The sequence below is a fragment of the Mesoplodon densirostris genome, chromosome 20, assembly GCF_025265405.1.
Source record: "Mesoplodon densirostris isolate mMesDen1 chromosome 20, mMesDen1 primary haplotype, whole genome shotgun sequence".
Classification (NCBI taxonomy): Eukaryota; Metazoa; Chordata; class Mammalia; order Artiodactyla; family Ziphiidae; genus Mesoplodon; species Mesoplodon densirostris.
This window is the reverse complement of record NC_082680.1, coordinates 15,114,504-15,140,127: the sequence shown is the minus strand read 5'-3', so window position 1 is coordinate 15,140,127 and position 25,624 is coordinate 15,114,504. Positions and strand designations below refer to the sequence as shown.

The 25,624-nt window shown below is 36.7% G+C and overlaps 1 pseudogene; it reads right to left on the bottom strand.

Moving 5' to 3' along the window:
* LOC132481172 (AP-1 complex subunit sigma-2-like) overlaps nt 1-17,157 on the bottom strand; it is a 29,396-nt pseudogene extending 12,239 nt beyond the window's left edge.
* Between the last annotated feature and the right edge of the window lie 8,467 nt (nt 17,158-25,624).

Sequence of the window (25,624 nt, the reverse complement as noted above, 5' to 3'; positions counted from 1 at the left end):
ACTTTTCCTGAGTTTATCTCTATTTGTTCTATCAATTATTAAGAAAGGAGTTAAAGTCTCTGATTAAAACTATGAATTTTTAAATTTGTGATTCCAGTTTGTCTGTTTTGCTTCTATTTTAAACTGGATTATTACTTATAAACATTTAGGATTTTAATGTGTTCTTGACGAATTGAAGAGCATCGAGAAGAGTCCCCCTTTGGGACTTCCCTGGTGGTCCAGTGGTTAAGACTCTGAGCTCCCAGTGCAGGGGGCCCAGGTTCAATCCCTGGTCAGGGAACTAGATCCCACATGTGGCAACAAAGATTCTGTGTGCCGCAACAAAGGCCCTGTGTGGACAAATAAATAAATATATATAAAAAAAGAATCCCCCTTTAATCCTGGTAATATCTCTTGGCCTGATATATACTTTGTTATTAACAGAGTCAATTCAACTTTCTTTTATTAATGTTAACATGGTATACATTTTTCCATCCTTTTACTTCTAATGTACCTGTTCATTTATATTTAAAGTATATTTCCTATAGACTGCTTATACTAGTCACTTGTTTACTTTTCCTTAGTCTGAAAATGTATGCCTTTTTATTGAAGTGTGTAGACCATTTGCATTTATTGCAATTATCAATAAGGTTATGTTCAAGTCTATCACTTACTCTTTGTTTTCTATTTGTAACATTTGTTTTGTTTTCTTTTTTCCCTTTTAACTTGCCTTATTGTAGATTATTTCTTAGTATTCTGTTTTATTTCAACAATTGAATTTTTAGCTAAATGTCTATTTTTTTCAGTGAATGATTAGTGTTTACAGTATACATATTTAACTTATCATGGTTTACATTAAAAATATTCCGTTTCATGTATATTTAAGATGTATACTACCATATACTTCCTTTTACTCCTCTCGTTCTTGATGAACTCAATTTTTACTTTTACATATATTACTTTACTATTATGATGGTTACATGTCAACTTGACTAGACCACAGGATGCCTAGATATTTGGTCAAACATTACTTTGGGTGTGTCTATGAGGGTATTTTTGGATGAGATTAATATTTAAATTGGTAGACTTTGTAAAGCAGATTCACTTCCCTAATTTGGATGGGCCTTATTTAATCAGTTGAAGGCCTGAGTAGAACAGAACCTCCCCCCAAAAAGAGAATTCTGTCTGTGTGAGTGCCTTTGAACTGAAACATCAGCTCTTCTTGGGTCTTGAGCCTACTGACCTTTGGACTGAAACTGTACCACTGGCTTTCCTGGTTCTCAAGATACATACATATATATCTGGTTCTTTTCTCTGGAGAACTCTAATAAAACTGTTATACTTTTGCATATGTTACTAATCTGTCAATTCATTATTATTATTTTCATTTTAAATAATCACTTATCCTTTAAAAAATTAATAAAAGGAAACTATATTTTATATTTACCTATACATTCTGTTTCTGACAGTCTTTATTTCTGAGATTTGAGTGTCATCTGATATTATTTCCCTTTCTCTTGAAGAATTTCCTTTAACATTTCTCATAGTGCATATCTACTGACAGTAATTTCTCTCAGTTTTCATTTGTCTTGAAGTGTTTATTTTGCCTTCATTTTTGAAAAATATTCTTACCAGTTATATAATTCTACTTTAGCAGTTTTTTGTTTTTTGTTTTTTAATCAGCACTTATTTATTTATTTTTTGGCCACACCATGCAGCATGTGGGATCTAGTTCCCTGACCAGGGATCAAACCCACGTCCCCTGCATTGGAAGCATGGAGTCTTAACTGCTGGACCACCAGCGAGGTCCCAAATCAGGAATTTTAAGATATCTTTCCGTTGTCTTTTGTCTCACATTGTTTTTTTTGTGTGTGTGTGGTACGTGGGCCTCTCACTGTTGTGGCCTCTCCCGTTGTGGAGCACAGGCTCTGGACGCACAGGCTCAGCGGCCATGGCTCACGGGCCTAGCCGCTCCGCGGCCTGTGGGATCTTCCTGGACTGGGGCACGAACCCGTATCCCCTGCATCGGCAGGTGGACGCTCAACCACTGCGCCACCAGGGAAGCCCTCTCACATTGTTTTTGATGAAGTCAGAGATCATTGCTATCTTTATTCCCTTATATGTACATGTATTTTATTCTCTGATTGCTTTTAAAATAAAATCTTTACCTTTGATTTTTGAGAATTGTGATTATGATGTGTTTTAGTGTGATTTTCATTTTGTTTACCCTGCTCGTTGTTGAGATTTTGGGAAATAAGGTTCATAATTTTCATCAAATTTAAAATGTTAAGCCATTATTTAAAAAATATTTTTTTTACTCCTCTCTCTCTTCAGGGATTCTAATTATATGTATATTAATTCACTTGATATTTTCCTCCAAGTCCAAGACTCTGTTCATTTTTTGTTTTGTCTTTGTTCCCTTGTGCTTTAGTTTCAGTAATTTCTATTACTATAATTTCAAGTTTACTTATCTTTATTTCAGAGTATCTAAAATAAAGTCTAGAGTCTTGGCACCACTTGGGAGAGGTATTTAGCTCCACCTTTCTTAAGCTTTATTTAGAAGATGGAAATGTTAATATCCTTTTATCCTCAGCTTTGAATACTACTGACCAATTTGGGGGCATTAGGAAAAGTTTCACTCAATATTTAATTTCATATATTCCTTGTATACAACTTCATTGAACATTATATTAATCACCCTAAACTTTGATTAGGTATTGGACATGAAATAGTGAATAATAAGTCACCAATCCCTATCGCCAGGAACCTTCAGTCTAAGAGATAATCATACAAGTAACTAAAAGTTCCCTAAAAAGGTGATAAAGAATGCAGTAGTGGTAGAAATAGAGACCATAATCAACCAGCTAATATCATTTTTTGAGTTATGGAAAACTTTCTAAAAGAGATGTCAAAGCCAAGACCTGAATGATAAATATTATGGAACAAGGTAAAAGGGGGAAGGGGGAAAGGAGAGATTCAGGTTGTGTGGATTATTTGAAAAAACCCAAGGGAACAAGGGAAGATATTTATTTGATAAACTCAGAGTTTCATTAATGTAAAATTTAGGCTGCCAAGAATTATAGTAGTGGTAAAAGGGCTTGTTGTGAAGCTTATAGAGTTTATAGAGTTATGCAATGACTAAACCATGAATGACATTCTAAGCTGTGTTAAGGAACTTGTATTTTATCCTGAGGACAATGGGGGCCTATTGAATATTCTGAAGAAGAGAATGATATAACCAGATTTATATTCTAGAAACATAAATTGGACTCCAACGTGGAGAATGGATTGGAAAAAAATCAGGGGCAGGGAGATGCATAAAGAGGCCATAACATTATTCTAAGCAAAATATATAATAATCAAAAATATAATAATGGCAGTGAAAACAGAAAGAGTGGAAGAATTAGAAAGATATTTAGAAGGAAGAAAAGAGAAATTTGTACGATTGGTTGTATGGGAAGTGGTAATGAAAAGAAGGGAGAAGTCGAAGATGATTGCTAGGTCTTTTGCCTGAACATGTGGCAAATTTATGCCACTTATGAAGTAGGGAACACATATCAAAATCGTCAAGTATTTGTTTGTTTTTTGGTGGGGGAAAGAGGTTGAGCCAAATTTAGACTTTCATTCCTTTATATACTTAAGTATTCAGGCATTTAGCGAATAAATCAGCACCTATTATATGCCAGGGACCATGTAGGTCACCAGGGATATAACCATAAACAGGCAGGCAAGATCTTGTTCCATGGAGCTTATATACTAGTCAGGGAGACAGAGAAAACAAGTGAACAAAAGAAAAATGTTTTTATAAATGTCAGGTGGCATGTTGAGTTTGAGGGGCCTGTAGGATATTTATTGATATGTGTATAATACACCCCAAATTTTACAGACTTATTTCCATTTTCCTTTTTTGTTGTTCACAGATTTTCTCCTGCTTAAAGCAGCTCTTTCCTGTTCAGATAAGATCTAGCCCCATTTCTCTTCTATCCTTGAAATCCTTTCCAGCTACTTCAGCCCACAGTGATTTCTCTTCATCCTCTGCACTTCTGCACTCATTATGTGTGCAACTCATTTGGTGCCTAACAATTTGCCCCCTTTGCCATTATGTGACGTGTTACAGCAGGAGAGGCAATAGAGTGTAAGAAGTAAGAGCATGAACCCAGGAGACAAACCAGTTGAGTTCATGTTCCAATTCCACCATTTCTCCACCATTTCTTCCTTTTTTGTTCTCAATTTTCTTATCTGTAAAATGTACATCATCATAATAATTTTACCCATTCTGTAGGGTTGTTGTAAGTATTGAATGAGTTAATATAGGTACTTAGATATGCCTGGCATATAGTAATCATTATGTATTTATGTACTAGATTGTGTTATATATAAGCATTGTATTACATGTATTTGCTTTGTTATTATAATTATTATTACTATATAACTTACCTTGACTGGACGGTAAGCTTCCAGGGACCTGGATACAGGTTTGAAATGTCTTTCTATACTAAGTTTCTAATGCTCAATGGATCTTTGATTAATATTTTGGAACGTGATTGTTTCATTCTAAGAGTTATTTCACTGAGAAGAAACCCACACTATTACCATAATATTTTAGTGGGCATATACTGTCGCCTTGAATCAGTAAGTGTTTCTAAAATTTTATATTTTTAACGAAGAAATCATAACAGGGATTCATCAGATGCAAAAAGAATTATTTTTCATATATATTTTATAAGTTGAAGGGAAGAAGAATCTTTAAAAATTGAAAACTCAGGGGCTTCCCTGGTGGCGCAGTGGTTGAGAGTCCGCCTGCCGATGCAGGGGAAACGGGTTCGTGCCCCGGTCTGGGAAGATCCCACATGCCGCGGAGTGGCTGGGCCCATGAGCCATGGCCGCTGGGCCTGTGCGTCCGGAGCCTGTGCTCCACAACGGGAGAGGCCACAACAGTGAGAGGCCCACATACCACAAAAAAAAAAAAAAAAAAAAATTGAAAACTCAGGTGCTTCCAAAGTGATGCAGTTTCAGAGCCTGGAGATTTGACAGGTGTATAATTTATTGTAGAATACTGGAATAATGTCACTTGCTGCCTTCCCTTTTTCCTTCTAACTCTAAATGGGGCCAGTGCTTGTATAAATAATGATATGCATCAGGGTTAAAGTTTGAAAAAGGGCATTATTTCAACCTGTATATAACTTAATTAAGGATCTGCAGAAAATTCCTTGTGCTAGTAATGATAAGCCTTCAAAGCAGTTTTAAGAAAAAGTTACTTAAGTCCTTCTCTGCCAGAGTGTAAATGTAGCTTGGCAAATGACAAATGGTTGTAGTTTCTGCACCGTTTATGACTTTATTAGTATTCTTTTCCCATGTGGCTTTGTAAAAGCCAAATTTAGTTCAGTCAGTAGTATTTGAGACAGTTTTTTCAGTAGATGGAAACACATTATGTGCTCAAAAAAGGAGATAAATGCAGAAAAGTAGAAGATTATGGAAAATGTATAGTAGTATATAAATGTTTTGCTTTTGCACAAGATTTAAAAATTGAACTTTCAAGCAGAAACTCTCCCCACCCACTGATGTAGATGGAGATTTCATTTTAGTTCAGTGATGATATTTGGGGGACTTGGATTTACATTTAGATTATTGTACTTTATTCTTTTTACTGGAATCATTCACAAAATGAGAGGAATATATTTAAAATTTAACATAGCCCTTTTTATTCTCTCCTTCTCAAGTCATATGATATTTAGTATATTTCAGCCCAGTGAATTTCAAATTTTATTTTATTTTATAAATGTTAGCTTTTTAAATCCAGCCCTACCTCATATACCCTATACTTAGCTTTGTATAGAGATTATTTGGTCACATTTTAAATAGAAAATCCATATTTGTTTATATTGTACCTCCTGAAACCAAAATATGAATCTTTCTATGTTAAACAAAACACATTGGCTAAGTTTTGATTTTCAGAATGATTTCACAAGTACAATCATTTTGCGTATACAATTCTATGGAATGCACATGACTATTGTATTTAGCTATTTACCCTTGTGAATGAAGTCTGACTGGACTTTTGAACTTACTTCTAAGTCTTTTGAATCGATTAATGTTTTTTCTTGTGTCCCATGAACTGGCCAAACTTAGTGATCTATGGAGTTCACTAGGGGTGTATTCTTTTGAGATAATCCCAAAGTTCCCAAAAAAAGCCATATTATCATCATGTATGTTACTACATGTATAGTTACTACATCTATAGTTTATTTAGGCTGTTGATGTAATGGATTACAGTAATTGATTTTCTAATATTGAGCCAGCCTTGCATACCTGGAATAGATCCCAGGTATGATCATTGTGTATAATTATTTTTATACATTTTTGGACTCAATTTCTAATATTTAATTGAGGATTTTGCATGTATGATCTGAGAAATATTGTTCTTAGTTTTTATTTCTTATAACGTTTCTCTGGTATTAGGATAATGCTGGCCTCATATTGAGTAAGTTAGGAAGTGTTCCTTCTGCTTCTATTTTCTGGAGCAGATTATAGAGAATTAGTATCATTTCTTCATTAAATGTTTCATAGAATTCGCTAGTGAAACCATCTGGGCCTCGTGCTTTCTGTTTCAGAAAGTTATTAATTGTTGATTTAATTTCTTTAATTGATACAAGCTGATTATTTTCTTTGTGTGAGTTTTGGTATATTGCGTCTTTCAAACAATTTGAAAAAATTTAAATTCATCTAAATTATTAAATTTTGTGGTTATAGAGTTGTTCATAATATTCTTGTATTATCTTTTTTTAACGTTTTTTATTGGAGTATAATTGCTTTACAATGGTGTGTTAGTTTCTACTTTATAATGAAGTGAATCAGTTATACATATACATATATCCCCATATCTCTTCCCTCTTGGGTCTCCCTCCCTATCCCACCCTCCCTATCCCACCCTTCTAGCTGGTCACAAAGCACCAAGCTGATCTCCCTGTGCTATGCGACTGCTTCCCACTAGCTATCTATTTTACATTTGGTAGTGTATATATGTCCATATATACACTACCACTCTCTCACTTTGTCCCAGCTTACCCTTCCCCCTCCCCATTTTCTAGTAGGTCAAGTCCATTTTCTAGTAGGTCTGTGTCTTTATTCCTGTATTGCCCCTAGGTTCTTCATGACCACTTTTTTTTTTTTTTTAGATTCCATATGTATGTGTTACCATACAGTATTTATGTTTCTCTTTCTGATTTACTTCACTCTGTATGACAGACTCTAGGTCCATCCACCTCACTACAAATAACTCAATTTCATTCCTTTTTATGGCTGAGTAATATTCCATTGTATATATGTGCCACATCTTCTTTATCCATTCATCTGTCGATGGACATTTAGGTTGCTTCCATGTCCTGGCTATTGTAAATAGTGCTGCAGTGAACACTGGGGTGCATGTATCTTTTTGAATTATGGTTTTCTCTGGGTATATGCCCAGTAGTGGGATTGCTGGGTTATATGGTAGCTCTATTTTTAGTTTTTTAAGGAACCTCCATACTGTTCTCCATAGGGGCTGTATCAATTTACATTCCCACCAGCAGTGTAGGAGGGTTCCCTTTCTCCACACCCTCTGCAGCATTTATTGTTTCTAGATTTTTTGATGATGGCCATTCTGACCAGTGTGAGATGATATCACATTGTAGTTTTGATTTGCATTTCTCTAATGATTAATGATGTTGAGCATCCTTTCATGTGTTTGTTGGCAATCTGTATATCTTCTTTGGAGAAATGTCTATTTAGGTCTTCTGCCCATTTTTGGATTGGGTTGTTTGTTTTTTTAATATTGAGCTGCATGAGCTGCTTGTAAATTTTGGAGATTAATCCTTTGTCAGTTGCTTCATTTGCAAATATTTTCTCCCATTCTGAGGGTTGTTTTTTGATCTTGTTTATGGTCTCCTTTGCTGTGCCAAAGCTTTTAAGTTTCATTAGGTCCCATTTGTTTATTTTTGTTTTTATTTCCATTTGTCTAGGAGGTGGGTCAAAAAGGATCTTGCTGTGATTTATGACATAGAGTGTTCTGCCTATGTTTTCCTCTAAGAGTTTGATAGTGTCTGGCCTTACATTTAGGTCTTTAATCCATTTTGAGTTTATTTTTGTGTATGGTGTTAGGGAGTGTTCTAAGTTCATTTTTAACATGTACCTGTCCAGTTTTCCCAGCACCACTTATTGAAGAGGCTGTCCTTTCTCCACTGTACATTCCTGCCTCCTTTATCAAAGATAAGGTGACCATATGTGTGTGGGTTTATCTCTGGGCTTTCTATCCTGTTCCATTGATTATCTTTCTGTTTCTGTGCCAGTACCATACTGTCTTGATTACTGTAGCTTTGTAGTATAGTCTGAAGACTGGGAGCCTGATTCCTCCAGCTCTGTTTTTCTTTCTCAAGATTGCTTTGGCTATTCATGGTTTCTTGTGTTTCCATACAAATTGTGAAATTTTTTGTTCTAGTTCTGTGAAAAATGCCAGTGGTAGTTTGATAGGGATTGCATTGAATCTGTAGATTGCTTTGCGTAGTAGAGTCATTTTCACAATGTTGATTCTTCCAACCCAAGAACATGGTATATCTCTCTATCTATTTGTATCATTTTTAATTTCTTTCATCAGTGTCTTATAATTTTCTGCATACAGGTCTTTTGTCTCCTTAGGTAGGTTTATTCCTAGGTATTTTATTCTTTTTGCTGCATTGGTAAATGCGAGTGTTTTCTTAATTTCACTTTCAGATTTTTCTTGTAGTATCTTTTTAATGTCCATGAGATCTGTAGCAATGACCCCTCTTTCATTTCTAATACTGATTTGTGTCTTGCATCTATTACTTCTACTGCTTCCTTTTTCCTAGGGCATCAAAATGCATCATGTATCTAGAGTCAGAAGGGAACCCAAGAAGTTAATGGTCATATGATCCTGTTGGTGGTGGAAGAACATAATCTATCTCATTTTTTTTTTTTTTTTTTTGCGGTATGCGGGCCTCTCACTGCTGTGGCCTCCCCCGTTGCGGAGCACAGGCTCCGGACGCGCAGGCTCCGGACGCGCAGGCTCAGCGGCCATGGCTCACGGGCCCAGCCGCTCCGCGGCATATGGGATCCTCCCAGACCGGGGCACGAACCCGTATCCCCTGCATCGGCAGGCGGACTCTCAACCACTTGCGCCACCAGGGAGGCCCCTAATCTATCTCATTTTAAGGATAAAGACATTAAGGCCTAAAGAGGACTAGTGAGCAGCCCAAGTCTGCTGGCTGGTTCCAGGAGAGCCCATGTAAGACCCAAGTCTTACTCAGTAACTGCACAAAATTTTCCACGTTTCCCTTTTCCCTCTTCTAGTATTTTTTTTTAACCCCACAACTCCCATTCACAGAATTTTGTTTACATACTTGCGACTGGTAAACCTAAAAAACTGAGAGAACCATTTTCTATAAACATTTAAAATGGTTCTCGTTCTCAGACTACATCATGGGTCATGCCAGATCGATAGAAAGCTTCTTGAGTACTTGATTTAGAGGATAAATATTATTTTCCCAGATATTGATTATCTAACTAATAGCCGATACTTACTATAAAACCCACACCATCCTTGTTCAAGAAATGAAAGCAGAAGCAGATGCTGGGGTGTCCCAGAATGAAAGGTTTCAAGTTCATTACTTAATTCTAGCATTTAACGAATCAGTGGCTTCCACTCACCCTCTCTGAACTAAGACTATTTAGAAAATCTGAACCCGTAACTCCCTTATTCATTGTTAATGGAGCTCAACTTTCTTCATTTCATAAAGTACCATTTTTCATTTCTGTGTACCAGCCGTGTAACAGGGAATGTATGTATGTGTGTGTGTTTGTGTGTGTGTGTATGTGTTGTAGGCTATGAGCTTCATAGGTTAAAAGGAACGTAAGGAATTATAAGAGGGGACAAATGAGTAAACTGGAAGTGACTATGAAGAGATGAATAACGGGAGGATGTGATAAGAATGCTTGATTATTTCCCCTGAGAAAAAGAAAGTCACAAAATATTTTACCCACTTATTTCTAAATCTAGGAATAGCTGTTTTATAGAATAGGCAGAGAAAAGCTTCATAGAGATTCAAACAATTTAATTGGATTTGGGCTACAACCAGGAAAAAAAATTTGAATAAATAGAAATTTCTTGACAATTTATAAGATATCTAAGTTATAATACAGGCATGACAGACAGCTTGGTTCTCCAACAATAGTTGCCTATAAGAAAAAAACTTTTGATTCTCTAAAATAGTTTATGTCTAATCTCATATTTGAAGGCAGGACATTAGAGGTACTAATGATGGAAAGATTTATAATGACAGATATTAGTGGCAGTTGCCTTGCAAGTTTCTCCCTAACATAGCAGTTAATAGTTTTGGGATTAGTACACACATGATTCTCATCCCTGGACTTCACAATGGTGAAGACCCTGCTCTGGTTTTCCTAAAATCCCTCAAACTGACTCAATATTTAATGTTGATAAAGTGTTGCTACTATTGAAGATGATGATGTTGATGATAATGATGGTAAAGATGATGATACCTTTTCAGGAACACTGAGTTTAAAAGGAATATACCCTCCATAAACTCCATAAGTCCCTCAGCTTAGCCAGCCCATGGGAAACAAAAAAAAAGCAAATGATTCGATAGAGTTAGCGCAGGGTTTTTCTATCTTGACACTGCTGACATTTTCGGCTGGATGGTCATCTGTTGTGGGAGGCCTGTCTTCTTCATTACAGAACATTCGGCAGCATCCTGGCCTCTTCCATCAAATAGCAGCAGCACCCTCCCACTTATTCCACTCCCAGTTTTGACAAACAAAGATGTCTCTAGACGTTACCAAATGTCCTCCCAGTGTTAAAATCACTCCTAGTTGAAAATCATGGATATACAGTTAAGACTGAGAGTCCAGGTCAGACTTCACTTTTAATGCAACCATTTAATAGACTCCCTAATTTGACTCAAAGTTACTATTACATCTCCATGAGTATTTTTATCTATAAAGTCAGGATTCTTATTCTTTGAGAGCTGTTTTTGAGCACCTGTTACTGTAAGTTCCTTGAATGTATGATTATGGCTATTGTACTCAAGCAGTTTACAACTGAGTAGACAAAATGAGATATTCTTAAATGACTGGAATGCACCATAGTCTATGCTAAATAACATAGGAATGGATAATAACATGCACTAGGTGTTCAGGATGAAGCAAATCTAGTAATAAAATAAGCCTCATAAGAGTAACATTTGAATTTTATCTTGAAGGTTTGGATGGGAGTTTCAAGAGGTGAAATAGTAATACATTCCTGACAGTAGGATTGTCCTATGAAATGACATGGATCTTGAAGGAGTGTCTAGTCAGTCTGATAAGGTGACTTTATGCTTAGGTTGACTCCATGAAGGGAAGGCAGTTCTCTGCTGACCAGAGAATCTGACATTTAGATGGAATAAGCCTTCAATGATGTATGTGTGTCCACTCTCAAAAGACCAAATTATTTGTAATGTGATAAAAAAATCAGAGTTCTGAGTGCATAAGGCTGTGTCATCCAGACTGCTGAATCACATTTAGCACTTTGTGAAGCATCTTCTCACTCAGCTGGCCACCTCTGTGGACAGGGACCCTGCTCACTTTAATATTCAAAAGCAGTGGTAGAGATTAGAAATAATATGTATAATGAATACTCATTGTGACCCCCATCTCTGCTGACACTCCCCCCACCTTTGGTAGTTGCAACTCTTTGGAATACTTATAAATGACAAAGACCAGTTTGGTTGATAGAATCTGAGGAAATCTCTGAGTGACATGGGGGGCACTCAGGCACCATGAAGTACCATCAGCCCCCCTCTTCCAAGCCCAAGACAACAGCTCGGTTAAGTCAATCTTGTGACAAACATCTAAATATTTCTGAATAGGTAAAATGATTGAGCTTATAAAGTGAGCCCCATCAACAAATTAGATGTCAACAGGAACATTATTGGTATTTTGGGTGGGACAGTTCTTCATTATGCAGATTTGTTCTGGAGATTATAAAGTGTTTAGCATTTGTGGGCTTTTATCCACCAATATCTTTAGCAGTCTCGAGTCATTGTGACCTCAATTCTCTCATTTTCATGGCTTCTGTCATTATCGCCCCATTGAAAACCGCTGAATTGTATGTTTGACTTTGGGATAAGGATGTGGGTCAAATGGGTACCAATCGGAAATCTTCCTTTTGTTCTGCATCTCCTCCTACTGCCTTATTAGCCTCTGGGCCAAGGGGGTTCAGGGGAAAGGACATACATATCCACACGTGATCATTGGGAAATCTCCAAATGGCTCCAGACTCAACTGACATTTTGGCGTCAAGGATACTAACATATTCCATTGATTGAAAGATACACCGTTATTTTATACTACTAAAATAGAGAAAATGTGACCAATGAATCTATGAAATAAGTTTTTTTTTATCACACAGACTTTTTTTTTAACATCTTTATTGGAGTATAATTGCTTTACAATGGTGTGTTAGTTTCTGCTTTATAACAAAGTGAATCAGTTATACATATACATATGTTCCCATATCTCTTCCCTCTTGCGTCTCCCTCCCTCCCACCCTCCCTATCCCAGCCCTCTAGGTGGTCACAAACCACCGAGCTGATCTCCCTGTGCTATGTGGCTGCTTCCCACTAGCTATCTATTTTACGTTTGGTAGTATCACACAGACTTTTAAAAAAATTTATTCTTACAAAAGAGCTCCTTGAGAGTTAGACAAGATTTTTATGATGCATTATTTTTGTGGATTAAAAAAAGAGTGTTGGGACTTCCCTGGTGGTGCAGTGGTTAAGAATCTGCCTGCCAACGCAGGGGACATGGGTTTGACCCCTGGTCCGGGAAGATCCCACATGCCACAGAGCAACTAAGCCCGTGCACCACAACTACTGAGCCTGCGCTCAAGAGCCCACAAGCCACAATTACTGAAGCCCACTTGCCTAGAGATCATGCTCCACAATAAGAGAAGCCACTGCAATGAGAAGCACGTGCACTGCAATGAAGAGTAGCCCCCACTTGCTGCAACTGGAGAAAGCCCGCGTGCAGAAGCAAAGACCCAAAGCAGCCAAAAATAAATAAATAAAATAAATAAATTTATTAAAGGAAGGAAGGAAGGAGGGAAGGGAGGAAGGAAGGAAGGAAGAGAAAGAGAGAGAGGAAGAAAGAAAGAAAGAAAAGAAAAGAAAAGAAAGAATGTTATAAGCAAAATAAATTGGGAAGGTATTCCCAACTTCTTCACATTGAGTATGAGTTTTCTAAAAAGCATTGTCACTTAGTGTCCATTTTTTTCTACCTGATATTACTCACCATGACATCAAAAGAGTGTTTTATTATCACCACTGAGATTTAGCAATGTCTTCTGCCTTCTGTTGCATTTTTTGACCTGTTACCGGTATTAGTTTTGCCTGTATATCAATACTAAAATATAACACATCTCCATTTACCTGTGGATATGTTCTTTAAAGCTCTTTGTTGTTGATTTGCAAGAAAACATGGAATTTTGGTTGTCCCTCACTGTCAAACTTTTTTTTTTTTTAACTTATATCAAGTTTATCCCCATTTCTTTATTCTCATGTCTTCCTGCGAACACATCTTTTTCTTTCAGAAACAAATTATAGCGCAGTCCTTCTGAAGATATTTTAAGTGATAAGTAAACAAGAAAAGAGGCTAAAAGCAGGTAGCAGGAACCCAGTCGAGGGCCCTGTCTAGTGATCCAGGCTGGAAGAAAAGAGGAGGGTGAGTAGGGCTTCAGCCTCAGCAGAAGGGAAACTGAGAGCCAAGGTGAGTGTTAGAGACAGCTAGTTCTCAACAGATTGCATTCACTCCTTCCCTTAAAAAGGAATCCAGTCAAGGTTCTTTGCGGTGCTAGAACACTGGCTGGCGAAGGCCCTGAGTGCCCTCGATCCCAGTGGACTTGCAGTGCGCTTGTTGGCATCTGGAGGTGGTGTTCCTACTGATGATGGGCAGACGACTGGGCTGGAGAGGGAGGGTCACGGAAGGGTTTGGACCCATTCAGCATGCTCACCCCAAAGGCAGCTTCAGGCACCAAGGAAGACCCTGATTTAGTCTCCATCAACAAGTGAATAGTGGGCTGCATCTGTGAAGAAGACAGCAGTGCCGTCATCTGGTTCTGGCTGCACCAAGGCGAGACTCAGTGATGCAACTGTGGAACCTACAAGCTGGTGCCCCACCAGTTGGCCTACTGAGCCCCTGCATTAACACACTCAAAATGTGCTATAAAGTTCTTTCTTTCCAATAAAGACTAGCCATTGCATTGGCTCTTCCCCCCACCACCAAAAAAAAAAAAAAAATCCCAAGTCTTTCTTGGGCTCCTGGCCTTTCAGCCAGAGGTATTTTCCGTCATTCCTTGACTCCAGGTGTCATCAAGTATCTAAATGGAAACAGACAAAAGTGATGTGGTGGCCGAAGCATTTCTGAAATAAATGGAAGTTATAAGTGTACAGTTAGTAACCATAATGGAAAATATGTAGAGGGACAAGAGGCTGCAAATAGACCTATGAAGCATGGGAGTGAAACAGAACCCAAACAAGATTCTGAAAATACATGGCAAGAAGGAGGCTGAAGGAAAGAGGTTGAATTGTGTGAAAATCAGGTTATGCTAAAAGAGAGGATGTTTCAAGGAGAAGTCAGAGAGGGTCATGGGCAGAGAGATAAAGGCAAATGAGAACTGGTTCTAGTTGCACATATTTCTGTGATGACGGAAACCAGGTCTTTCCGCAGAGTACGCTAGGCTTATTATTTTGGCCTCCAAAATACAACTGGACTTAATATGTACATCATGGCTTTATTTCACATGAATTAAGAAATTAGTTTATGTATTTTCATGCACTCCAAGTCTATTCCTGCTCATTTACCCCATTGCTTATAGTTTCATTACTCTTTTCATAATTAATTTTCTTGTATTATTTAACATGATTCAGTATAACTGAAATCAGGCAAAAAAGTAAGTGTCTTAATAAAAAGGTTATTTTTCCAGACGTGGGTATAAAGGTCTGCTTAATGCATCCTCAAAGCATTCCTTATATGTTAAGCTTGAATATTTCTTTAAGTGAGGGGCAAAGGAAAGCAAAACTTGTATTTTGAGGCTGAAATTATTAATGGAAAATAAAATTTTAATATTATTCAATCAGCCCGGGAGAGTTTAGACATCATATAAAATGAACTATTCTATAATTTTCTTTTGAAATTGGCACCACTCAGTGAGAATATTCTTAGTTGAACAAACATGTAATAATGATGTGTAACATTTATTAAGCCCTTACTCTGTATTAGAGACTGAGAAAAATGCTTAGTTCACTGCTGCACTTTCACCACAAACAATAGGCAGGAAAGCCAAGGCTTAGTAAAGTCAAGGGAAGTGTCCAGGTTTCCCAGGTGGTGAGTAATGAGATGGGGTTCAGACTCAGGCTGTTGGATTCTAAAGCTCGTTTAATTAACCATTATTATATATTGCTTAATTTGAAGACAGGTGTGTTTTTGCTATTAGCCTTTTATTGAGATTGTTAAAATATTTTTCCAGGTATCTTTTAAGTGTAAAAGATTGTCTTTTTATACTATAGAGGCAAAACACTAAATCAGGTATATTTCTTGAAAAAAAGGAAAGTGTCTGCTTTTAATTTTCTCAGAAAGGAGAATTTCATTAATGCACTAAAAATAGCCTTTGGATTTTATAAGGTAGTTGCATAAGGATATTATAGATATTACATGAAATTTATCTAGATTAATAATTTTATTTATTTGGTTAATTCTTTCAGTAAATGAATTGAAGTCCTATGTCATGTTAGGAGGTGTAGAGAGGAATTACAATTTAGCTTTTGCACTGAGGTCCCTCACATTTAATATATAATGGAGATAACTAGTCAATTCTTTATTTTCTTCATTAGAAACAAAAGAAAAACAAATTCTCTAAATGTTCCATGTGCAAATAATGCTTTTCAGGAAATTATTAAATAATCCTAAACTCTATCACATGACTATAATTTAAATAGTTACTAATATAACAATACTTGCAAAAACACATTTAATTATCAAGAATATTCTTAGGGGCTTCCCTGGTGGCGCAGTGGTTGAGAGTCCGCCTGCCGATGCAGGGGACACGGGTTCGTGCCCCGATCCCGGAGGATCCCACGTGCCGCGGAGCGGCTGGGCCCGCGAGCCATGGCCGCGGAGCCTGTGTGTCCGGAGCCTGTGCTCCGCAACGGGAGAGGCCACGGCAGTGAGAGGCCCACGTACAGCAAAAAAAAAAAAAAAAAAAAAAAAAAAAAAAAAAAAAAAGAATATTCTTAGGAGACGAAGAAAATAACGTAGGAGACAAAGGCCTACATTACAGTGTATTGCTGTGCTGAACTATAAATTCTTTGTTTACTCTTCTATCCCCAGTCCCTGTTGGACATGATATAGATGATACCCAATAAATACAGCATTGAAAAATAAATAGGGATACAAAAGAGAATAAGAATTTCTAATGACTGGAAGAACAGATAAGTAGATAATTATAATACAGGGTGATAAGTGCTTTGATAGAGTTAAAGCAAGACAAGGAGTGGGGTCCTCACAGGTAATTTCCAGAAGATAATGCTTGAGATAAAGACCTAAGGCTATATAAGTAATAAGCATCTAGTCCTTTCCAGAAGAAAGGTGTCATGTGTGTAAAGGGACAGAGGTACTGTCTACTCTTGTATAGCCAGTGCTTTGTACAAAGTCACCTGGCCAGTAGTGCAGCTGAAATCCAGTTGTATCCGTATGGAATTCTGATGACCCTGTGTCTCACCTCTGGCCCTCTACCACTTGACTTCTTACCCCACTCCACTCTGTACTCATTTTATGCCTTATTTCATTTCGTTTTGTATCACTCTTCTTATTTATTCACTTATTCATTAAAATATTTATTAAAAATTTATTATACATTATACCTAGGTACCACCCTGCTGGATGAGGTTCTTATAGCCTTAGTTGGTACATGATGATTTGAAATTGGACAGTTCAGTGTATAGCATCATCATGAAAGTAGTTAGAAATGGTGATAAATACTTTCCACCCACCTGATATCACAGTGGCTTCCAGAGGCTTGCCATCACTCTGTTGATCATTTGTAAAACCTGCCCAATTTTCTTTTTTGTTCATGCTCCCAAAAGTTTACCCTGCTGCTTCCTCATCCTATTTGGTTTCTGCAGATAACCAAATAGACAATATTAGCAGTAGCTCTAACATTTAGCAACTTTTGTTGCTTTCCTACTATGTACAAGTCTCTGTGCTGGGCATTGACAACAAAAAGATGAATACAGTACAGTTCTTCCTTTAAGCAATTTGAGATACTATGGCGAGGGTGGGAATGCATTTAATTGCATTTCTCAAATTAAGTCACCAGATTAAAAAAATAAATTTAAGTGCCCCAGAAAATATTCAGATCGATATATATTTTAACTTTTTGTTTAAAAGAAATTCTTAAGAATTATTTTTAAAATACTTTTTAGCTGAAAAAAATTGCTTTTTAAAAGTAAAAGTACCATTTCCCTCCTGAATTGCAGTTAATGATGTGGACATATCTCTTTATTTGGGGCTCTAATAGTATAGTTTCATGTTAATAGTATTTTAGTGGTGTCTTCACTTTCAAGTAATTTCAATTGTCTATTTAAATACAAATGCAGTATTTCCCTAGAAATATCTTTAGTTTTCAGTGTTCTTAAAGGGAAAAGGCATTACATTTACAAGGCTTAGTTAAAGTCTTAAATACGCCTATGTAAAATTGAGCCAAAACAGCTTTAATAGAAGTGCAAGTCTCCTTTCTAAAGTGCATACATAACCTAAGCTCCTTGAGGGCAAGGATTTCATTTGATTTACATCTTCAAAAAGTCCCAGTACTATGCTTTGTTGTAGAAGATGTTCAGAATGTATTTATTGATCTCTATTGTTAGATCAGTGCATCTTCTTCAAGTGTTTCCACTGACAAGTGATAGATTATCTATTCTGAGTAATTTCTTCCAGGATTATGTAAGTCACAGATTTTTGAGTTGATGTTTATTGTTGTCTCCAGCAATTTAAAAAGTTGAGGGCAACATGAAGACTAAAGAGTTAACAAAATAATACAGAATTACAGCATTAGAAAAGACAAAGTGTTCTGCTTTTTTTGTTTTCCAGTTTTTCTGGGATAAGGATTTCGTAATTTTAAGCCCATGAATTACTAAATTCCCTTAAAAATCTTTGAATAAAGTTGTTTTTAAACAGTGACAATATATATGTACACACACACATAAAGTATACTTACTACTGGCAGAATAACTAGTTAAAATATGAAAATGAAATCAATAATTTATAATTTATGTTGTTTACCTATTTCTTGTACTCAGTTATCTTTTAGGTCATGTTTTTTGATTTATTTATTTACCTTTTAGCATTCAAAGTTGGTCACTAAAGCAATTTTAACTTTAACTCAGTAAGACAGATTTAATGCTACAAAAGTTAAGGATGCAAATATTTCCTGAAGTATTATCCATTGGGAATTTGCTTTGCTTTATATCTGCAAGAACAGGCTCAAGATAATGTGAATATTTAATGTTAATTATATGTGATACTTAAAAAACCTACACACACTTCAGAATTTTATGGACACTGTACAAATCTCACAGGACCACGGGATGAAGTAACATAACACCCTCCAAAAGGATTCTGAAAATTAACATTTAAATAAAAGTCATGCCCAAGCCAGTAGACAAATAGCCAAAGGAATAGTTCGTGTTTCACGTGGTTACACAACATAATTTCCACATTCTATGGAAAAGTACACATTGAATTTTATATCTTCTGGCAATTAACACAAACACATTTAATTTTCATAACTAAAACAGACTCCATGTGTTACCAAAAAGTTCTGAGTTTTAAAACCAATGCTAAAGGCAAAAACATAATAATTTTTTTTCTCACATGGATAAACTGAGAAAAGATTTCTTATGATATAGTTCTAAAGGTTTTTTATCTATCTGTAGGTCTTGGGGTCTTCACGGTTTCTAGTGGGCTACTGGGTGAAAGCTTTGAGACAAATTTTGGTTTAGAGATTGTAACCTTGATAACTAATCAAATGGGTATGGCCTGAGGAGGCAAGAATTAAACCAATAGCCTAGAGGAGAGAGATCCTGCCTATTACAACTCTGGATCTTTGACTTCTTGCCTCATTCAAGACCTTATTATCTTAATAATCAAGTTTCTTCCTGTTATCTCCAAATTTTCTCTTTCCATCTGCTTTTTGTTCTCTATTTCAAACTGTATACAGATGAAGTTTTCAATAGAGCATTTTCTTCTTCAAGTTACCCTCCCATTTTTACAAAACTATTTAAAAAATATTTCTTAAACATCTTTACTCTACTTTGTAACCAGCACTTACCTTTTCATTCCCACATTGGCTGTCCTGTTTGGAGTTTCAGTCTAATCTTGGCATGGTTGGATTATAAGAATAATATGTTTTTATTGATAAAACTATAAAAGGAAGTTTCATTATTTACAGTGTTAAGAACAATGGCTTTTCCCCTCAGTTTGCAGTTTTGCTTACATTTGTCTATAAAAGTTTATCAAAACCTCTTAGATGCTACTCACTATTAAAGTGGAGGACACACAAGTTAAAATGCTGGAGAAGCATATTTATCTGAGGTCACGTGAGCAAGCACAGAATAGTGCATTAATTCAGGCACTGCCGTGAAAAGAAATTATAAAGAGATAAAGCTCAGTTTTATATTTTTCAACAGCTTCTGTCATCTGAAAATTTGTGTTTTTTTCTGCACATGATTGTTTAAGCATGAATTTGTTTAGACCATGTTGACATCATGAAGGTCTGAGTTCATTGTTTTCACTGCTCTTCCATGGGTGCAAGTAGCACCTCACAGTCCTGGAATCATGGAGATGTGCATTTGGTGCAAGGCCTGCAATCATGTCCTTGCATTGATATAACAGAATGCATTGTTAACTGCCACTGAGGCTGCTAATATGTCCCTCTACTGGGCCACAGATTTCTGCCCATTTTCATTAATCAAAACTCATAGATTCACCAAACAGAGCTAGAATTACTTTCGGAGGTCACTTTTGTCTTTTACAGACATGTATGGAGCCCAGAATTCTTTCCATCTATTGTGCGTTAGAATTAAGAAGGACTTATTTCATGGGTTTCATTTTCCTGGACAAAAGTTTATCAATATGCCTCAAAAGAAAAACCAAAAAAAAAAAAAAAAAAGAACCTTTATAATTAGAAGATGTTGCCTGGAACACTGTGAGAATGATTATCTGACCCATTTTTGGTTGCATTTAGTATTTATTTCCAAGACTCATAGTGTATATGCTTTGATGCTTTCATTTTTTTGTCTCAGGATAACATTTAAAAAAAAGAATGATTCTAGCAAGTAGGTCCTGCTCAGATGTTCTTCCAACATTCTGAGGTGGACATATTCCAAAAGTTGATGATTATGAGGATTTTAGTACATCATTCACATCAAGTATTACGTAGTTCACCCTTTTATGAAGGTGAACTTCTAGACTGCAACTGCAGGTTTCTGCTCTTAACACGGAGGTTGTTTCCTATTCTAGGTAGAATGGTCACAAACCTGCTATCAGAATTCTGTACTTAGATGAATGAATAGAAAGAAAATAGAAATTTCTTGTAAACTGTTTTATATTTGCCACCACATTATAAAACTATTACCAAAAGCTCTTTAACTTGAAAATATTTCTAAGCTCACTGAAAAGGTAAACATTTGCAAACTGTACTTTGTTCAATGAGTTCTTCAGTATGAAGCACGCTTTAGCTACCTTGTTAGCAGCAAGACAAAGTTTCTTGTAGAGCTGTTGAGTTAGATTCAATATTTTTTAAAAAGAGGATTATTGTAAAAAAAAAAAAAAAAAAAAAAAACCCCAAAGAGCATTAAGTGGCTCTTAAAAAAATACCCTGTTACAATAATGACACAAAATGTCATCTAGGGTGTTAGAATCTGTTTGTTTTTTTTAAATATTTATTTATTTATTTACTTTTTTTTGGCTGTGCTAGGTCTTCGTTGCTGTGCTCGGGCTTTCTCTCTAGTTGCAGCCAGCAGGGCTACTTTTCGTTGAGGTGCGCAGGTTTCTTACTGCGGTGGCGTCTTTTGTTGCGGAGCATGGGCTCTAGGTGCGTGGGCTTCAGTAGTTGTGGCTCGCGGGCTCTAGGGCACAGGCTCGGTAGTTGTGGTGCATGGGCTTAGTTGCACCGCGGCACGTGGGATCTTCCTAGACCAGGGATGGAACCTGTGTCCCCTGCATTGGCAGGCGGATTCTTAACCACTGCACCACTAAGGAAGTCCCTAGAATCTGTTTTTTAAAATTTGTTACATCCTCTTATTCTTCCAGCAACAAAGCTGCCTAGGGCCCTGGTCCTGCTAAGTCGCCCCTGGAAACCACTCTTGCATTCTTGTACTGCAGACGTGTTCTTCAGGTAAAAGCTCCCTTTAGCACTGACCAAAAAGAGGGAGAAAAGGAAAAGAAAAACAGCGGAAAATAACTAGTCACCCAATATTAAATGACTCATGATTTCATCATCAAAAAGGGCTATTTTACCTCTTTCAGTGCACTGACAGCAAAACACCTCACTTCATAAAGGACCACGGGGGCCCGTTTGTTGCAGACCATAAACCTTTAGTCCTGCGCATAGGCCTGAAAATTGATGCTGGCCCTGGTTCAGATGGTAACGACCCTCCAGAACTCTAATCTGTGATACACACAGTCCAAATCCTGATAGCATCTGTTACTGTCATCCTATAAGCAAACTTAAATCTGTAGACAGAAAAATGTAGTTCATTCTACTAGAGTGCCCTTCTGACAGATGGAATAATTATTTTTGACCCAGCTTTAGAGCTAGTTATGTTATTTTAAACAGTCACATTGATAACTGTTTTATTATTTGCTGGGTTTTGATATTTTATGGGTGCATAATAATTGTCCTCATTTATTAAGTTTATCACTGCTTTACAGAGGCATGAATACATTTCAATTAGATTTTGTATAAAATGCTGAATCACAAATTCTTTTCAAATAGAATGAAATGGTCTATCATCTTAGTTCAACCCACTCAGATAATTTGATCCATTAGGCTTAATACACATGTAAAACAAATTGCTGTAGTAAATTTGCATGTAAAATAGCATCAGTCCTAAAGGCTCTAATATAAACAATTAGTTCCATGGTTTTATCTTGCAGAAACACTGGTTTCCCACACAACAAAAAACCACCTTTTGAAGTTTATATTTCAAAATTATGTTAGGGAGGAAACGGTACATGACACAAATAGTCCACCTTTTCTGCTTTGCTGTTCAACAATGAAAAGTTCCCTAGACCATTTCGAATATATACTAAAGATATCTGCTTGCACTCATTAAAATCAAGGGCACTATAATTCCTATAATTCTGAGTTTACTTCATTATTCACACTGAGCAAAAATTCTACTGGAAATACCATTTAATTTTTGAAGGATGCTAGGCTTATCTTAATATGCAGGTCTACACAACCTATATTTTAAAACTATAAAAAGTTCATGCACCCCTTATTGAAACAAACATATTAGAATATGCTCTTGAAGGATCTGGAAAGTCATGAAGCCTGAGGAGAGTTTATTTTTAAAAGCATGGTAGTGGGCTTCCCTGGTGGCGCAGTGGTTGAGAGTCCACCTGCTGATGCAGGAGACACGGGTTCGTGCCCCGGTCCGAAAGGATCCCACATGCCACGGAGCGGCTAGGCCTGTGAGCCATGGCCGCTGAGCCTGCGCATCCGGATCCTGTGCTCTGCAACGGGAGAGGCCACAGCAGTGAGAGGCCCGTGTACCGCAAAAAAAAAAAAAAACCAACAAAAAACATGGTAGTGTAGCAGTTTTTCCTTGACTAAAATGGGTTCAGAATATATGGGTCATTAAACAAAGAATATTGTATTTAGTTCTTTCAGCACCTTGATGAGCCAGTGCAGATCCTTGAAGCTGATTACAGAATTCACAGTGGAATTTTGTTACATCAATTTCAGTCAGTAATTTTTCTAACCTGGAGTATGGTGTGGCATATTGATTGATTGATAGATAGATAGATTTTACCCTCATTTGCATAACTGTGGACAGCTCTGACATGCTTTAGAAATTAGTATTAGAAAATCTTTATAGCATTTAATATGCTCTCTAAGAAGACTTTCTTCTTCTTCAGAAATCTTAGCATAACAAAGGCATATAGTCAGTAACGGACTGACAGTAACATACAATACAATACACCTATAGGCACAGTGTTGCACAGGAACTCTCTAGAACTTATTCATCAGCAATGATTAACTTTAAGATAATTTTCCAAATTATAAGTTTAAAGAAATATGTTGTTTTGGATTTGACCAGGAGTACATTTTTTGGTTTTATTATTATTATTTTTTAATGTGGCTGCTTTTCTTCCTCAGGATAAATTTGCTCTTTATCAAATCGTTGTTTTTACTATTTGAAAATAGCAAGTAGCGTGTCTTCCCACTGGATACAGTCTGATGAGGCATACAATTTCCAGAGCTCTGTATTTTACAAACTAATTAGCACTAACTTCCTGCAACACATACTTGTTATGAGAGTAAAGGCTTATGGCAGGAAGTTACCCATTTTATCATCTGCTTTCAGCAAGCCTAGTAAAATTGAAGATTTACAGCTGTTAAAAATACCTATTAACCATTTTCAACTTCCAAATTTTCTTGCTTAGAGCTTGAATAGCTAAAAAAATTCTCAGCAAGCAACAGTTTCAAGCCAGGTAGCACTGGTTGATATTTGATGACATTTTTGAGATTGTTCCTAATTAAACCAGGAATTCCCTCCAGGTTTAACCAACTAGAGAATGACAAGAGAATCTATTATAATCTAAATAATTTTTAAGTTCTTTCTGAATACTCTGTCAAACATGGGGAGCTAGGCATGGTTGAAATTATTTAGTACTTCTCTAACTGGATGGCAGGATTTATACGTTTTGATAAAATGCAGTGCTCAGCTCAGGGCACAATTCGCAAATTTCTGGTTGGCTGATAGTGAAAGTGATGATGCCTAGTAGCAGCTTTTTGACTTCAGATAAAAACCAGTTAAGTTTTTTCCATAGCAAATGTTTTTATTTGTTAAATAAAACTAAAAGCCCATTATGGACTTCCTTGATCAGTCCCTTGCTAGATTATATATATTATTTGGGACACAACTTTAAGAGAAGCTTAAATCGTTCTCAAAGATAAAGGTTGACAATGATCTTCACATACTTTAACTCATTTGATTCCCTTTCCACCAAGGTAACAGATAGTTAAAGAATATTTAATATCAGAAGTGAGATCAAAAATAATATATGTTATCTTGCACTATTTTTGTGACCAAATTCATATATCCACTTGGATTTTCACAATGTCTGGCAGGCAGCTGACATATATCAGGACATAGATTAATTTCAGAGAGAACCAAGTGGGACTTCGGGCAAAATTTTGATTTATCAACAAACTTTTCTAAACTGTGTTTTAACAAATATAAGGGTATTTCCTTGCTCAAATAATTATGGAAGATATTTGGGTTAAGTAAAGTTAAACACGTTTCTTTGCAGGACTTCTCAGAGCCTTTAATACATGAATATATATGGCAAATCTCTAAGGATGCCATATGGTTTGCATCTGCTGGTGCTGCCTTCAGGAGCAATTTCTTTTTTTTTTTTAAATTTATTTATTTATTTATTTAGGGCTGCGTTGGGTCTTCGTTGCTGCGCACAGCCTTCCTCTAGTTGCGGAGAGCAGGGGCTACTCTTCGTTGCAGTGCATGGGCTTTTGATTGCAGTGGCTTCTCTTGTTACGGAGCACGGGCTCTAGTTACGCAGGCTTCAGTAGTTGTGGCACACGGGCTCAGTAGTTGTGATTCATGGGCTCCAGAGCGCAGGCTTAGCAGTTGTGGCACACGGGCTTAGTTGCTTTGCGGCATGTGGGGTCTTCCCGGACCAGGGTTTGAATCCCTGTCCCCTGCACTGGCAGGCGGATTCCCAACGACTGCACCACCAGGGAAGTCCCCATAGCATTTTCAGAATGCCAGTTTCCTTCCTAACCACTTGGCCAGGTAGGCTTTCTTTTGGGTGAAGTTTCCCAGAGGGTAGCATTCTGATAAGCTGACTCCTGATCCTTAGCCACTGGCTTGCCTCTGAGTTTTCGAGTCTGCTGAGACTACCCCCCCACCCCCCACCCTGCTTTTTTTCCTTCAAAATGTCTACGCAGGGTGGCCTAGTTACCATTTAGAGTTTATAACTTTTAATGTAATTTAATTTTATTGCTGCTAATTGTCATGGTTTGCTGTTATTCTTCGCAACTTTTCTTATTACTGAACTGTACAGAAAGAGAGCCTCTTAAATCTTGTGAAAAATAAGAGCTGACATATGCTGAATCTGACAGTGATGCAATGTACTTGATTTGATTAGCATTTCTAAAAATGACATTGTCTTTTAATATTTCTCTAGCAGAGCATCATAAGAATTAGCAGACCTAGAATAAATTGTTAGACGACAGTGCAAGGAAACTATAATCTCACATGTCACCAACTTGTGTCTCTTCCTAAGCAAAATG